The 16,063-nt window shown below is 40.6% G+C and overlaps 1 protein-coding gene across 1 annotated transcript in view; it reads right to left on the bottom strand.

The window, feature by feature from the left end:
• Window positions 1-8,848: 8,848 nt before the first annotated feature.
• The window catches only part of EDARADD (EDAR associated via death domain), a 62,869-nt gene continuing 55,654 nt past the window's right edge, over window positions 8,849-16,063 (bottom strand). Inside the window, exons 7-8 of the transcript XR_014297868.1 lie at window positions 10,627-10,697; window positions 8,849-8,973 (exon numbers count right to left, since the gene is read on the bottom strand). The gene's annotated coding sequence lies outside the window, so the exon portion shown is untranslated. The remainder of the gene's footprint in view (window positions 8,974-10,626; window positions 10,698-16,063) is intronic.

The following is a 16,063-nucleotide window of genomic DNA, read 5'->3' as shown; positions in this document are numbered from 1 at the left end:
AACAAATTCCTGACATATTTTGTCAACAATGTGAACTATGTTGTTTCAAGCTAGGAAACACCTCTGGTAGTGATTTTGCTTATTGTTGTGTTGCTGTGTTATTTTTGTTATTATAATAATAGTAATTTTTTAAAATGTTGGCCTTCCATTCATTAAATGGTGGTGCCATTGATGGGAAAATATGCTCCCAAATCAATAAGTCTGAAATACAAGTTAGATGTGATAAAACATTGTAAAGAACTTTAAATAATTACTTCTTTTTCACTATGAACTTAGGAGCCAGAACTCTAGAACCTTTAGCAATAATAATGATAAATAAAAGCGATATTAAAGTAAAAATTTGCCACAAAAGTTATAGACTTATGAACTCTGAGAACACATACTCTGTTCCATTTATTCCCATGGAAAAATTAGTCTTGAACTATGCAGGTTTTAAATCATGCAGTCTTTAGGAGTGCATTCTTTACAAAATCACAGCACTCATGCGTATGTCTACTTCCCAGGGAAGTTTTCATGGTTGGCGTCATCTTCCTCCTCTATCTTCCCCATTCTCAGTGGACTCATTTCCTCTTTGAATCGTCATGCTTTGAACTAATGTCTCCCACACACCAATACTAGTATCACCTATAAGGACTCAAACTCTTTTCTCACCCTCCAGACACCCTGTGTTCAGACTGATCAGGCTTACCTCTTACGTTCTACAGGATCATGTCCCAAATCTAGTCTTTTCAGGTGTGAGAAACAAGCTTCTAGAACTATGGCTCTGTCATAAAATAAAAGAATCTTGGAGATGGGAGAAATCTTCAGAGTAGTGTGGATTAATTTATTTATCCCAGTGGCTCAAAGAATGAGATGCTGTCCCATTTTTAAAATACTTTTCTTGAATGGCTTGGCACATTATGGTATGTTAACTAGAAAATGTTGTATTGTTATTTGACATGAAAATATATCTGAAATTATCTAAAAGTCAAAACAAAATAGAATCCTTTAGAAGTTTATATATATATATAAATTGGGCAACGTGTTAGGCTCTAGAGACACGGCAGGTAAAAAATATAGCTTTCCTGGAGCTTAAATCCAGTAGGAGTTAGACATTCAGTAATCACATATATGGATTTTTAGAAGTGCAAAAGAGTGCTTAGTAACTGTTAATGTTCATTGTGATCTTTGTTCCTGCAAAGTTGCTGCAACTCATAAAACCATTAAAAGGCCTCCCTCAGCCTCGCTCTCTCAATATTTAACCAACCCGCCATGCACATAGCTAATCTCCTTCCAGCTTGTATTTACACAGCTCATTATAAAATAAACTGACAAGCGAAACCTCAAGGGAAGAATTTCTGTGACAGGTTGAAGCAAGTAAGAAATCCAGGTGGTTTTTCCAAATAGAAAAATGTTATTAAGTCCAAATACTTAATTTTTTATTTTGGAAATTTCAAAACATACACATAAGAGATAGTGTGATGAATTCCCATCCACTCACGGTCCAGCTCCAAAATGGACATATCTCATCAACATGCCCTATCTTGGTTCATCTACTACTCACCTACTGTCTCCCCACCCCGGCCCACTTTGAAGCAAATCTCAGACTTCATTTAATCTATAAAACTTCAAAACTGGTTGTTAGACTGTAAGGTTAATAAGACCCAGGTTCAGTTTTTTTGGCCAGAAGACTTCATAGGTGGTATGTATTTCCAATCGCAAGTCAACAGGAGAAACTGAAGGTCTGGTTGTTTTTCTATTAGCAATAATCACTCCTTGGATAAACCTCACTGGCGATGACACTGCAACTACGCAACACTGGTTGTTTTTCTTTGTATGATATCAAGACTGGTCAGTGGTTTCCGCTGTTCTCAGCTGATCCATTCATCTGTTACAAAGTTCCCATCAGTTTTTGATCAAATGGTTTTAGCAGCTGCTATTCATGTTCACTGCCTAGAGCCATTATTTCACTAAAAATTGAAAAGTGGTGATACATCAATTTCAACATTCTTCCTGCATTTATGAGTTAGAGTTCTTCTATAAGGAAATATTGTTTCCTATTTGGTGACCCCAAGGTGAAGTTTATGCCAGAAAGGCAGGCCAAAAGCTTGATTCCTTCCCTTTACTTAAGAGTTTTCTTAATAATAAGCTGCTTTCCTAGCCTCCACAAAAGGTAACCAATGAGTTGGTTTTTTTAAATGTCATTATGAATTCATGAATATTAATATATTTGATGTGTTTCTTTTTTTCCTGATACTTAAATTATCCCATCTATAACCAAACGGGACCCCTTTGAGCTGGCATCTGTCTTCTTTTGACACAACATAGTAACCTTAGTTAGTTTCCTTGCTTCCTGGTATGACAAAATATCCCAAGATATCATTTTCATTTCCTGCCAAACTTGGACTTAGCAGTTTCTCCAAGGAAAGTTTTAGTGGGAAATGGTATAGAGAGACTACAATTTTGGAAAGGAGTGTTCATGGCAACTGGGTTGGTTTCTAGACTTCCTCAATGGATAGAGCTAGGAAAAAAGTTTTTTGATTTTTGTTTTTAATATCTGAGTTTATACTGATTTCACTCAATTTAGGATTACAATGTTTTCATTTAGCTTTTTTATTTTATATTTATACCTCATTTTTCTTATGAAAATCTTAGTTTCTAACAAAATTACTTATTTGCTTTATCCTGTCATATATAGTAGTTTCAGGATAAAAAGATAAATATTATCATAACAATATGATTACATAACCAAACTAAGGTTTATTTGCCATCTTTTTCTCTCCTGAGGCTATATCTCATAAGATATATATAATCAAATTTTTGTGTTTTAAAGTAATTTGACAATACTACCCAAAGTGATCTATAGATTCACTGCAATCATTATCAAAATCCCAACAGCATTTTTTCAGAAATGGAAAAAAAGAATCCAAAAAGTTATATGAAATCTTAAGGGAACCTGAAAAACCAAAACAGCCTTGAACATAAAAGAACATAAAAGTTGGAGGCCTCACGCTTCCCAATTTCAAAACATATTACAAAGTTAGTAAGCAAAACAGGGTAGTACGGGCATAAAGACAGACACACAGGCCAACAGAACAGAATAGAGAACCTTGAAATGAACCTTCGTGTATATGGTCAAATGATCTTCAACAAGGGTGCCAAGACCACTCAACGGGGGAAACACAGTCTCTTCAACGAATGACACTGGGAAAATTGGATGTCCACATGCAAAAGAATGAATTTGGATCCTTACCATACCATATACAAAAATTAACTCAAAATGGATTGAAGAAATAAACAAAAACCTAAAACTATAAAATTCCTGGAAGAAAATAGGCAGAAAACCTCATGACATTGGATTTTGGCCATGATTTCTTAAATATGACACCAAAAGCATCGATAATAAATTTGAAAATAGACAAATAGGACTACATCAAACCTAAAAATTCTGTGCATAAAGGACACAACCAACAGAGTGAAAAGGCAACTTGTGGAATGTGAGAAAATATTTGTAAATTATATACCTGATAAGGGGTTAATATCCAGAATATATAAAGAACCCCTACAACTCAACGGCAAAAAGACAAATAACCCAATTCAAAAATGTGCATAGGACTTTAATAGACATTTCTCCAAAGATGATATACAAATGACCAACAAGCATAAGAAAAGGTGCTCAACATCACTAGTAATTAGAGAAATGCAAACCAAAACCACGAGATACACCTCACACTCATTAGGATGGCTGTTATCAAAAAATAATAATAAGTGTTGGCAAGGATGTGGAAAATCATAATTCTTTTGCACTGTTGGGAATACAAAGTTGTGCACCCACTATGAAAACCAGTATGAAGGTTCCTCAAAAACTTAAAAATAGGGCTTCCCTGGTGGCGCAGTGGTTGAGAGTCCGCCTGCCGATGCAGGGGACACGGGTTCGTGCCCCAGTCCGGGAAGATCCCACATGCCGTGGAGCGGCTAGGCCTGTGGGCCATGGCCGCCGAGCCTGCGCGTCCAGAGCCTGTGCTCCGCAGTGGGAGAGGCCACAACAGTGAGAGGCCCGCGTACCGCAAAAACAAAAACTTAAAAATAGAATTACCCTATGATCCAGCAATCTCACCTCTGGGTATATGTCCAGAAGAACTAAAAGCAGGATCTCAAAGAGATATTTTCATACCCATGTTCATAGCAGCATTATCCACAATAGCCAAGAGGTGGAAGCAACCCAAATGCCCATTGACAGATGAAGGTTAAACCAAATGTCATATATTCAACCTTAAAAAAGGGAGGAAATTCTGTCACATGCTACAACACGGATGAATCTTGAGGATATTATGCTAAGTGAAATAACCCAGTCACGAAAAGACAAATACTGTGTGATTCTACTCATATGAGGCATCTAAAGTAATCAAATTCACAGAAACAGACAGTAGAATGGTAGTTGCCACTGGCTGGGGGAAAGAGGAAATGGGAAGTTGTTTAATGGGTAGAGAGTTTCAGTTTTGAAAGTTCTGGAGATCTGGTGCACAATAGTATGAATGTACTTAATACTACTGAACCTTACACTTAAAGATGGTTCAGATGGTAAATTTTATGTTATGTGTTAAACACAATTTTTTTAAAAAAGTAATTTGAAATAATGTATCTCTGTGAGGAAGCCACCATCTCAATACACCATTAGACTCATTGGTTTCATCTTGCTTTCTGCTCCTGGGCCTTGCTTTTCATTTATTTCATTTTGGTTTATAATTTTGTGAAATATAGTACATGGTTTCAAAGCCAAATTTACAGACAAGATACATTCAAGGAAATCTAACTTCCACCCCTGTCCTCTCCATGCTGTTCCCTCCCTCTTTCTACAGGTAACATAGCTCGATGGTTACCTCTATCTCTATTCATTTTCGCCCCTTAGACAAGAGGTGGCACTCCATGAATAGTTTTGCATTTGGCTTTTACTTCACATATAGCTTGAAGATCTCTCTGCACTAGTATACTACAGAGACATTCCTCATTTCTTTTCATAGAAATGAAAATGACTCCATGGTGTCAACATACCATAGTTTACTTAACCTGTGGACATTTGAATTGTTTATCTATCATAAGTAATGCTTCAGCACATAACTTTGTGTACATGTCCTTGTATATTTGCCACACTGCCTCTGTGGGATTCCTAGAAGTGGCATTTTTATGTCAAAGGTTAAATGCTATGTAATTTTGCTAGATATGACTCCAAGCACTTTTTGAGAATTCATTCAAATTCTCTGTCCCTACTCTACTATAGAAGAAGATCCAGGCTACTCTGATGGGAAAGGGGTATTGGAGGTGAGGCCTGAGAAGCTGTACTGAGAAACCTCTCACCGGAGATGAGAGAGGAACAGAAAAACCAAAGGAGTAAACAGGACCAGGAAACACATGGCAAGTCAAAGTCAAGAAGCCAGGAAGGAAATCTAGGGGAATTCAAATAGGGACCACGAGGAGATATGGAAGCTTCAATGCAGGAACAGAAGTGTGGGAATAATGAATGCCCAAAGGTTGGGAGCAAATTGGGAAGTAGTCAAGGTAATTACCCAGAAGAGCAGCTGCTTTTCTCCATTCTTTTCTTGGCTGGCTGGAGCATAATGCAAAGTCACAGAGTCATTGCATATGTTCATAAAATGCACAAGGGCAATTAGCTGAAGGAAGACATGGTAGCTGAAACCCAGTTTCTACTTTACTCACCAAACCGATAAAGTGCTCCATCTTCAGGTGCAAAGGAATAGTGGTAGGGTGTAGACCACCTTTTTCTAACTTGTACAAAGGTGTCACATGGTCCAGCCACGGCCTTGCTCAAGTTAGCTGGGCTTACGGGCCATGCAGAAAGGGCAACAATCACTCAAAATCTCCTCCCACCTTAGTAGTTATATTCATTTTTCTTCTATAATTTAGCTATAATATTGCACTTTTAAAGTGCAAGGAACTTTAGGAAAGTGAGGGTAAATTTTATAATCTTTTGTACTTGAGCCATAAGTAGAGTTGTTTATTTTAATAAAATGGTTTGTTTTAATAACAATGGTTTCCAGGTTAAACAGCCAACTGGTTAAACCTTAGGGTTGTGTGAGGTGAGGCCTGTTAGTACTTTTGTTTATTTGGAGATGGGAGAAGCAGGAAAAACAGCAAACCATGAGATACCTGGAGATGATATAGATCTTTATGTGTAAGATCTTGAGCTTTGGCGTTGAGAGCGACAAGGAACTTAATCCTAGCTCGACGATACACTAGTTCAGGTAAGTGCTCTTTAAACACTTCTGCTCACATAACCTCTAATGGAATTTTGAAAAACTATGTAACCTTCCCTTTAACATTGTTCTGGAAGTCCTTGCTTACACAATGAGGAAAGAAAGGGAAATAAAAGGTATACGGCGGGGCTTCCCTGGTGGCGCAGTGGTTGGGAGTCCGCCTGCCGATGCAGGGGACAGGGGTTCGCGCCCTGGTCCGGGAAGATCCCACATGCCGCAGAGCGGCTGGGCCCGTGAGCCATGGCTGCTGAGCCTGCGCGTCCGAAGCCTGTGCTCCGCAACGGGAGAGGCCACAACGGTGAGAGGCCCGCGTACCACACACACACACACACACAAAAGGTATACAGGTTTGGAAGGAAGACATAAAACTGTCTTTGTTCACAGATGACATGATCATCTATGTGGAAAATTTGAAAGAACTGGCAAAAAAATTTCCTGAAACTAATAAGTGATTATTTCAAGGCTGCAGATATAAGATTAATGTACAAAAGTTATTGCTTTCTAATATACTAACAATGAACACGTGGAATTTGAAATTAAAACCACAATATCATTTATATTAGCACTCCCGAAAATGAAATACTTAGGTATAAATCTAACAAAATATATATGAGGAAAACTACAAAACTCTGGTGAATGAAATCAAAGAACTAAATAAATGGAGAGAATAGAGAGCCCAGAAATAGAGCCATATAAATACAGTCAACTGGTCTTTGACAAAAGAGCAAAGGGAATAAAGTGGAGTAAAGATAGTGTTTTCAGCAAGTGGTGCTGGAACAATTGGACATCCACATGTAAAAAAATGAATCTAAATACAAACCTTATGCCCTTCACAAAAAATAGCTCAAAATGGATCTTAGACCTAAATGTTAAATGCAAAACTTTTATAAAACTCCTAGAAGATAATACTGGAGAAAACCTAGATGACCTTGGGTATGGTGATGCCTTTTTAGATACACCAAAGACACGATTCATGAAATAAATAATTGATAATCTGGACTTCAATAAAATTAAGGACTTCTTCTTGCAAAAGACAGTGTCAAGAGAATGAGAGGATAAGCCCTAGACTGGGAGAAAAAATTGTTGGCAAAGGATACCTCTGATAAAAGACTATTATCCAAAATATTAATATATAAAGAACTTTTAAAGCTTAACAACAAAAAACTACCCAATTTAAAAATGGATCAAAGACCTCAATAGACACCAAAATATACAAGGAACTATTAAAACTCAACAATAAGAAAATGAACAACCTGATTTTGAAACAGGCAAAAGACTTGAGCAAATACCTCACAGAAGAGGACATGCAGATGGCAAATAAGCGTACGAAAAGATGCACTACATCATGTGTCATCAGGACAAAGCAAATTAAAACAACAATGAAATAACACTACATACCTATTAGAACGGCCAAAATCTGGAACACTAACACCACCAAATGCTGGTGAGGGTGTGGAGCAACAGGAACGCTCATATATTGCTGGTGGGAATGCAAAATGGTAGAGCCTCTTTGGAAGACAGCCGGGAAGTTTCTTACAAAACTAAAGTCTTACCATATGATCCAGCAATTGCACTTCCTGGTATTTGCTCAAAGAGGCTGAAAACTTATGTCTACACAAAAAGCTGCACATAAATGTTTATACAGCAGTATAATATAACTGTACTTATAACTGCCAAAGCTTGGAAGCAAACAAGATGTCCCTCAGTAGGTGAGTGGTTAAATAAACTGTGTTACAACCAGATAATCAGTGCTAGAAAGAAATGAGCTACCAGGGAATTCCCTGGCAATCCAGTGGTTAGGACTCTGCGCTTTCACTGTGGAAGGCGCGGGTTCGATCCCTCGTTGGGGCCTAAGATCCTGCAAGCCACGTGGCATGGCCAAAAAACCCCCCAAAAAACAGAAATGAGCTACCAAGCCATGTTCCCACTGACCTCTTCCTCACCCTCCTCCTTTAGACCTAAAGATGCCTACATCTGTTAGCTCCTCACTGGTTTCCTTTAACTCTTGTAATTAGTTCCTTTATTAAATTCCCTTGATGGAACTTACCATTTGTTTCTCCAAAAAGAAACTGACTGAAACAACTAGAAATTCTATATTCTAGGTATAAAAGACAACCTTCAGCTTCCTAACAGGACAGCTGCCTGTCTTCTTGTCTGTCTTCATTCCTGGACTTGTTGGCCCCTTGAGGCTGGGGACTGCCAAGAGCTGTCATTACATTCTCAGAAGTGAGCTGAGGGCCTGACCACAGTAAACGCTCAGTAAATGTCTGTTGACCGAACTAATGTGATTTCTTCTATTAGTGTCTTTTTTATTTTTTTGGCCACACCACACACGGGGTCTCAGTTCCCCCACCAGGGATCGAACCCGCACCCCCTGCAGTGGAAGCTTGGAGTCTTAACCACTGGACCGCCAGGGAATTCCTCTATTAATGTCTTTTTAACATTAAAACTAGAAACAAATCATCTAAAAGAGGTAAAATCTGTCCGAATCGGTCACTCCAGAAAAATAACCCTTTTTTTGATCTGGCTTGTTTCAGAGACATACATGTAGAGGAAGAACCAATTTTTGCCATTTATTTCTCTTCATTTACCTGGTCCGGTTGGTTCTCCCATGTTGTTATTTACTGAGTCCACAGCAAACATATGATGATTTTCTGTAACTCGGCCCAATCCAACAGCTACTGCCCTGATCACTTTGGCCTCTTCGGTGTTTTGGTCTGTGCTGTCCCGGGAGAGGGCGGCAGGGCAAAGAGGTTAGATGGATGGTGGTATTTGGAGCAGGGTCCCTAGCTCCACAGACTGTCTGAGGAGCGGGATCTTCAGCTCCCCAGAGGACAGCAGGGGTCCAGAGCGCTCTCATCATCATAGCTGTCACCAAGGAGACGGAAGGCGCATTGTTTTAGCTGTCACCAAGGAGACGGAAGGCGCATTGTTTGGTTGGACTCACTGAGAAGTCCTCACGGGCTTCAAGACCAGCCTCTTCCTCACTTAGCCCTCCACCTTCACCCCACTCCCCTCAGCCACAGACGCCTGGCTCTGAGCTGGGAGCTGCTCTTTCTGCCTTACTCTCCCCTGTGGGAGCAGCTTTGGTTTTTTTTTTTTTTAACGTTTTTATTGGAGTATAATTGCTTTACAATGGTGTGTTAGTTTCTGCTTTATAACAAAGTGAATCAGCTATACATACATATATATACCCCCATATCTCTTCCCTCTTGCGTCTCCCTCCCTTGCTTTGGTTATTTTTTATGTGTTTTTTTGTGGGTTTTTTTTTTCCCCAATTGGGATACAATTCACATAACATAAAATTCACCCCGTTAAGCATTTTAAGGTGTACAATTCAGGTGCTTTTTAGTATATTCACAACGTTGTGCAAGATTCACTACCATCTAACCCTGGAACATTTTTGCTTTGATCTTTGAAGCCCAGAAAATGAATGAAACAGGTTGAACCTCATTAAAATAAAAGCTCCCCATGTCCGAGAAGCATTCATGGTTTGGTATGTAAACGCCCTCATTTTGTATTTATATTTATAAGCATTTTTCCTCCTCAAGGACCACGATATTGTAAAAAAAAAAAAGTTCTTGCTTTTTTAGAGTATTAATTCATTAGTTCCATTTCATTATTTCAGCATATTTCCAATTGCTTCTGGATCAGAGGGTGCTGATGAGACAGAGTGAACAGCGAACAATACCCTTGTCCTCTGGGGTGTGCAGTCGGGCAGGGGTGAGATCAGTAATCAAGTTATTACTGTTGGGATGAGTGCTACGGGGTGAATAATAGGAAGGCAACCAAGTCTGGAAGTCAGGTGCCCTTTCCCTGAGAAAGTGGTGTTGACGTGAGACCTCGGGGCTGAGGTGGCTGAGCTAGGGAAGGCTGGTGTGTCCAGGTCTGAGTGTGGCCAGGGTGTGGACGGGGCAGATGAGACAGCTCGCAGTGAAGTCTTGGGTGGGAAGGGGACCTCACGGTTCAGCGTGGCTGAAGCATCAGGAGCTGTGGGCGAGTGGAGCACGACGACATGCCACACAGGCAAGTCACAGGCCACGAGGCCACGCTGCCAATTTGGGACTTAATGTTCAATGGGAACCCATCAAAGGCGTTAATGTGGGGATGACAGGATCCGTCCACCATATGGAGGCCACTTGGGAGACCGTCATCGGGTGAGAAAGGGTGGCTGCTTGGGTGAGGACGGTCATGACGATGGAAGGGAGGGAAGAGATTTAAGAGATATTTGGGAGGTGGAAGAGAGAGGGATGGAGAGGGGGATTTGATGATGACTTAGAAACAAGGTGGATGGTACGACAGGGAACTCCGGTGAGGAACAAGTTCGGACGGAAGAGTCATGGGTTCCCTTTAGGACGGGTTGGGTTTGAGGTACCTGGGAAACATCCGCATGCGTGGAGATGTGAAGCTCGTAGTTGTGGGTGTCTGGCAGCTCAGAGGACAAGCCTGGACCAGAGAGATAAAGTTAGGAGGGGCGGAAAGTAACCATGAAACCGCCCTTCACATATAGATATCACGGCATCTGAAGCACTTCGTCAGACTGCTTATTTACTTGTCTTTCTTTCTACGTCAGTGATTCTCACTTTGTTCTGCCCATTCCTGGATGGGTGTGGCATTTTCTCCAGGAACATCTCTCATCGTGTACGGTGACTCTCCCTCGTCTAAGGTTCCTGGAGGGTAGGAAGGTGTTGTTTATCTTTGCATCCCCAGGACGCATTTTAGAAAGTCACTAGGTTTCCGACTGATGACTGACCAAGAGAACACATGAATCAACAACTGTGTTAGAATCTGCATAAAAGCACCAATTAGAGACATGGTTGACATCAATTTAATTTTGTAGCACCCATTACTACAGTTTCAAATAATTTCTATTTATAAAGAAAACATAAAATCATGCAGGACATCAAAATGAAGGCAGCTTAAAAAGTACAGCACGAAGATATAGAAAGGATCACAAAAATTCAGTCGTTCAAAAGCATAGCTGAAGAAGTGTCCCCCATGGAGCTTCCAAGGGTCTGCCTCAAAGGAAAATGGTCACTGGCGGTCACATCAAACAGGAGAGCATGGCTCAGCTCAGGAAGCCCTGAGAAGCTACCCTCTACGTTTCCAAAAGGGTGGATAAACTCAATCGTTTCATTTCGAGTTGCACCGTTGACTACTTTGATCTCTTCGATTCAGCTGTGGAGTGATTTCCAGGAGGCATCCTCGGCCGAACATCGCCACGGGGAGAGAGAGAACAGCCTCTCCTCCTCTGCTGTGGGGCTTCCTCTGGGTGATCTGGACCCCCAGGTGTGGCCCCCCACTCGCCCGGCACTTGGATCAGCGTCACGGCCGTGACCCTCTAAACATGAGGGAAGCAAGACATACCCTCTCATCCATTTATACCCAAGTGCACATGGTTCAGTAGGTGGAGTCGGAATTCCCAGGAAGGAAATCATAGAACAAAGAGGGAAACTGGTTCTCAGTCAGTTCCTTGGGTGCACGCAGCTCCGTATGTTTCAGTTACAAGGGCAGAAAACGGTTTCAACGTTCTTAGGGCCAAAGTGTCACTAAATATGATAGACAATCCAACAAATTGTTTCTGCATGTCTAAGTGAAAAAAGGAAGCCGATGTCAGCCCGTAGCTGGGAGAGAGAAGGCCACAGGCATACAGAAGAAATCTGATTCAAGGAGTGAGGAAATGGCCCTAAAACAAGCAACAGAGCAGAAACATGGACCTGAAGGAGAGGAAAATTCTAGAACAGAGAGGGCAGATGTGGAAAAATGTTATAAGGAGGATAGTCATGGCTCAAAACTAAATGAAACATATTCATTCATCTGAAAAAGGGAAAGAAAATTTGCTAGACCAGTTATTAGGACTGTATTTAAAATAATGTGTTTTTCTATCATGTATCACAGAGGAAGAGGAAAGTCTAGTACTTCTGGTTGAAGTTCGCTGTAACTGAGGGAGATCGATCCCTTTGTCTTTTTGCATAGAAGCCACTGTTCTCATGATGTTAAAGACGGAGCATCATTAAATTGAAAGCCAAAGAGACTAACTATCCCCAGACAGCTAATCTTAAATCTCCACAGAAGAAAAGTCCTTCTGAGTGTTTAGGAAGAATCCCCAGAGTGAGGAACTGTTATGATGGGGACCTTCAGGGGAATAGAACCCTCATCTCAATCATGCAGGCCCCATTCCACTTCTAATATTTGTCAATTTGTAAAATAACTGCACTGTTCCTATCTTTTAGTGGGGCTACTTCTAAGGGTTCTAACGTAAAACCAATAATCAATGGAAGGTTGGTTCTAGGCTGGTCTTAAACAAGCCTGAAAGGATGTGAACAGATTTCATCCTCCAGCAGAGGGCAGCACCACATTAAAACTACTATTCAGAAAAAAACAGAGGTGCAACATCTTTTGTCTATTACCATGTATTTCCTATACTATTTTTTTTTTTTTCATTTTTGCCTCACCAGGTGGCTTGCAGGATCTTAGTTCCCCAACCAGGGATTGAACCCAGGGCCCCTGAAGTGGAAGCACGGAGTCCTGACAACTGGACCACCAGGGAATTCCTCTATATTATTGACTAATTATTTAGTGTCACAAAAATGGAAGACTTGTTCATACAAGTTATCTGAAATATTGATGGGCAATCCTGGCATACAATTGAAGCCCTAACAATTTTAAATCTTATAATTTTAAATAACCCTGTGCTTTATTTATGTATTTATTTTTGCAGTATGTGGGCCTCTCACTGTTGTGGCCTCTCCCGTTGTGGAGCACAGGCTCCAGAGGCGCAGGCTCAGCGGCCATGGCTCACGGGCCCAGCCGCTCCGCGGCATGTGGGATCTTCCCGGACCGAGGCACGAACCCGTGTCCCCTGCGTCGGCAGGTGGATTCTCAACCACTGCCCCACCAGGGAAGCCCTGTGCTTTATTTTTGTCTACATCTACTTGAGTCTTCCTCTGTGCGTATATGTCCTGGGGGTGTGTGGTGTCTAAAACAGCTTTGCTTTCCATTCCCTTGCAAGTAGAAATTTTCTATTGCAACCAAATAAAATGCTTATTACACAGAGCCTCATCACATAACATCATAACATTGCAGATGGGAGTTTTGTTTAAAAGAGTGTATCTCGGAACTTAGCTAAAGAGATTTCATCCTTCTAATAGCAAAAGGACCTCATCAGAAGCAGTTTAGTTTATAATGTGGTCAATTCAACATGGATCCCTACAGAGAGTATAATAAGCAAAGCTCTTAAGTATTTTTTTAAATATAAATTTATTTATTTAATTTATTTGTTTTTCGCCGCACTGGGTCTTCGTTGCTGTGCGCGGGCTTTCTAGTTGTGGCAAGTGGGGGCTACTCTTTGTTGCAGTATGCAGGCTTCTCATTGCAGTGGCTTCTCTTGTGGAGCACGGGCTCTAGACGTGCAGGCTTCAGTAGTTGTGGCATGTGAGCTCAGTAGTTGTGGCTCGCAGGCTCTAGAGCGCAGGCTCAGTAGTTATAGCGCACGGACTTAGTTGCTCTGCAGCATGTGGGATCTTCCCGGACCAGGGCTCAAACCTGTGTCCCCTGCATTGGCAGGCAGATTCTTAACCACTGCGCCACCAGGGAAGCCCAAAGCTCTTAAGTATTAATGAACTTAAATAATTTCCTTTCTTTCCACTTTTGCCTTTGTAAAGTATTGGGTTGGCCAAAAGGTTCGTTCGGTTTTTTCCGTAAGATGGCTCTAGTAGCACTTAGCTGTCTTTAACTTCATTCGAAACAATTTTGTTAAGATTGTATGTGACAGCTGTCATAGCAGCGTGCATTTAAAAAAGAATTATCAAAATTGGTGAATTTTTGTGTAGCCATTTTAATATTGAAGATGGAAGGAAAAAAGCAACGTTTTCAGCATATACTTTACTATTTCAAGAAAAGTAAAAATGCATGGAAATGCACAAAAAAATTTGTGCAGTGTAGGGAAAAGGTGCTGTGACTGATCGAACATGTCAAAAGTGGTTTGAGAAGTTTCGTGCTGGAGATTTCTCGCTGGACGATGCTCCACAGTCAGGTAGACCAATTGAAGTTGATTGCAATCAAATCGAGACATTAATTGAGAACAATCAACATTATACCACGCGGGAGATAGCCGACATACTCAAAATAAACCAAATCAAGCGCTGAAAATCATTTGCACCAGCTCGGTTATGTCAATCGCTTTGATGTTTGGGTTCCACATAAGTGAAAAAAACCTTCTTGACTGTATTTCCGCATGAGATTCTCTACTTAAAGTAATGAGAACATTCCGTTTTTAAAACAAATTGTGACGGGCAATGAAAAGTGGATACTGTACAACAATGTGGAATGGAAGAGATCGTGGGGCAAGCAAAATGACCACCACCAACCACACCAAAGGCCGGTCTTCATCCAAAGAAGGTGATGTTGTGTATATGGTGGGATTGGAAGGGAGTCCTCTATTATGAGCTCCTTCCGGAAAGCCAAATGATTAATTCCAACAAGTACTGCTCCCAATTAGACCAAATGAAAGCAGCACTCGACGAAAAGCGTCCAGAATTAGTCAACAGAAAATGCATACTCTTCCATCAGGATAACGCAAGACCACGTTTCTTTGATGACCAGGAAAAAACTGTTACAGCTTGGCTGGGAAGTTCTGATTCATCCACTGTATTCACCAGACATTGCACCTTCAGATTTCCATTTATTTAGGTCTTTTTTTTTTTAATTCATATAGTTATTTATTTATTTTTGGCTGCGTTGGGTCTTCATTGCTGCATGTGGGCTTTCTTTAGTTGCGGTGAGCAGGGGCTACTCTTTGTTGTGGTGCATGGGCTTCTCATTGCGGTGCCTTCTCTTGCTGTGGAGCATGGGCCCTAGAACATGTGGGCTTCAGTAGTTGCAGCATGTGGGCTCAGTAGTTGTGGCTCGCGGGCTCTAGAGTGCAGGCTCAGTAGTTGTGGCGCACAGGCTTAGTTGCTCCGCGGCATGTGGGATCTTCCCGGACCAAGGATCAAACCGGTGTCCCCTGCAATGGCAGGCGGATTCTTAACCACTGCGCCACCAGGTAAGCCCCATTTATTTAGGTCTTTACAAAATTCTCTTAATGGAAAAAACTTCAATCCCCTGGAAGACTGTAAAAGGCACCTGGAACAGTTCTTTGCTCAAAAAGATAAAAAGTTTGGGGAAGATGGAATTATGAAGTTGCCTAAAAAGTGGCAGAAGGTAGTAAAACAAAAGGGTGAATACGTTGTTCAATAAAGTTTTTGGTGAAAATGAAAAATGTGTCCTTTATTTTTACTTAAAAACTAAAGGCACTTTTTGGCCAACCCAATATCAGCATATTTATGCTTTTATAATATTTATTTGTTAAAAATTAACTTTAAACAAAGTTATTTTGGGTTATTTCACAATTGAATTATAGTACTACTTTAGTTGAGATTTACTTTTGGTATTTCTGTATGTAACACAAATAAAAGTCATCCTCCATTTGGTCAAGGTCTAGAATCCGAATGAACTTTAATTAAAAACAATGTTTGGTTAAATCTCTCTCTGCTAATATCATACTCTTAATAATTAAAACTTTTCATAAGGTAAATGCCAACAGATACAGATGTCAATATGAGCAAATAATGGTAGAGTGAAATTAAAACAACATATTTTTATCAAATCCCATATTAAAAAAAAATCCCTTCTACCCTGGCACGTCCCCTATGCAATTACAATAGAAATTTAAGCTTTCATAGCCAGTGATGGAAATTATTAGCCATCAGGGCTTTCAAACTAATGCCGCCAAATGGAGAGACGAGTGGGTGGTGTTCTGTGGTCTCAGT

Source organism: Grampus griseus, assembly GCF_964374135.1.
Source record: "Grampus griseus genome assembly, chromosome: 16".
In the NCBI taxonomy this organism is placed as follows: Eukaryota; Metazoa; Chordata; class Mammalia; order Artiodactyla; family Delphinidae; genus Grampus; species Grampus griseus.
The sequence above is the reverse complement of the archived record's forward strand: the minus strand, read 5'-3'. Positions and strand labels throughout refer to the sequence as shown.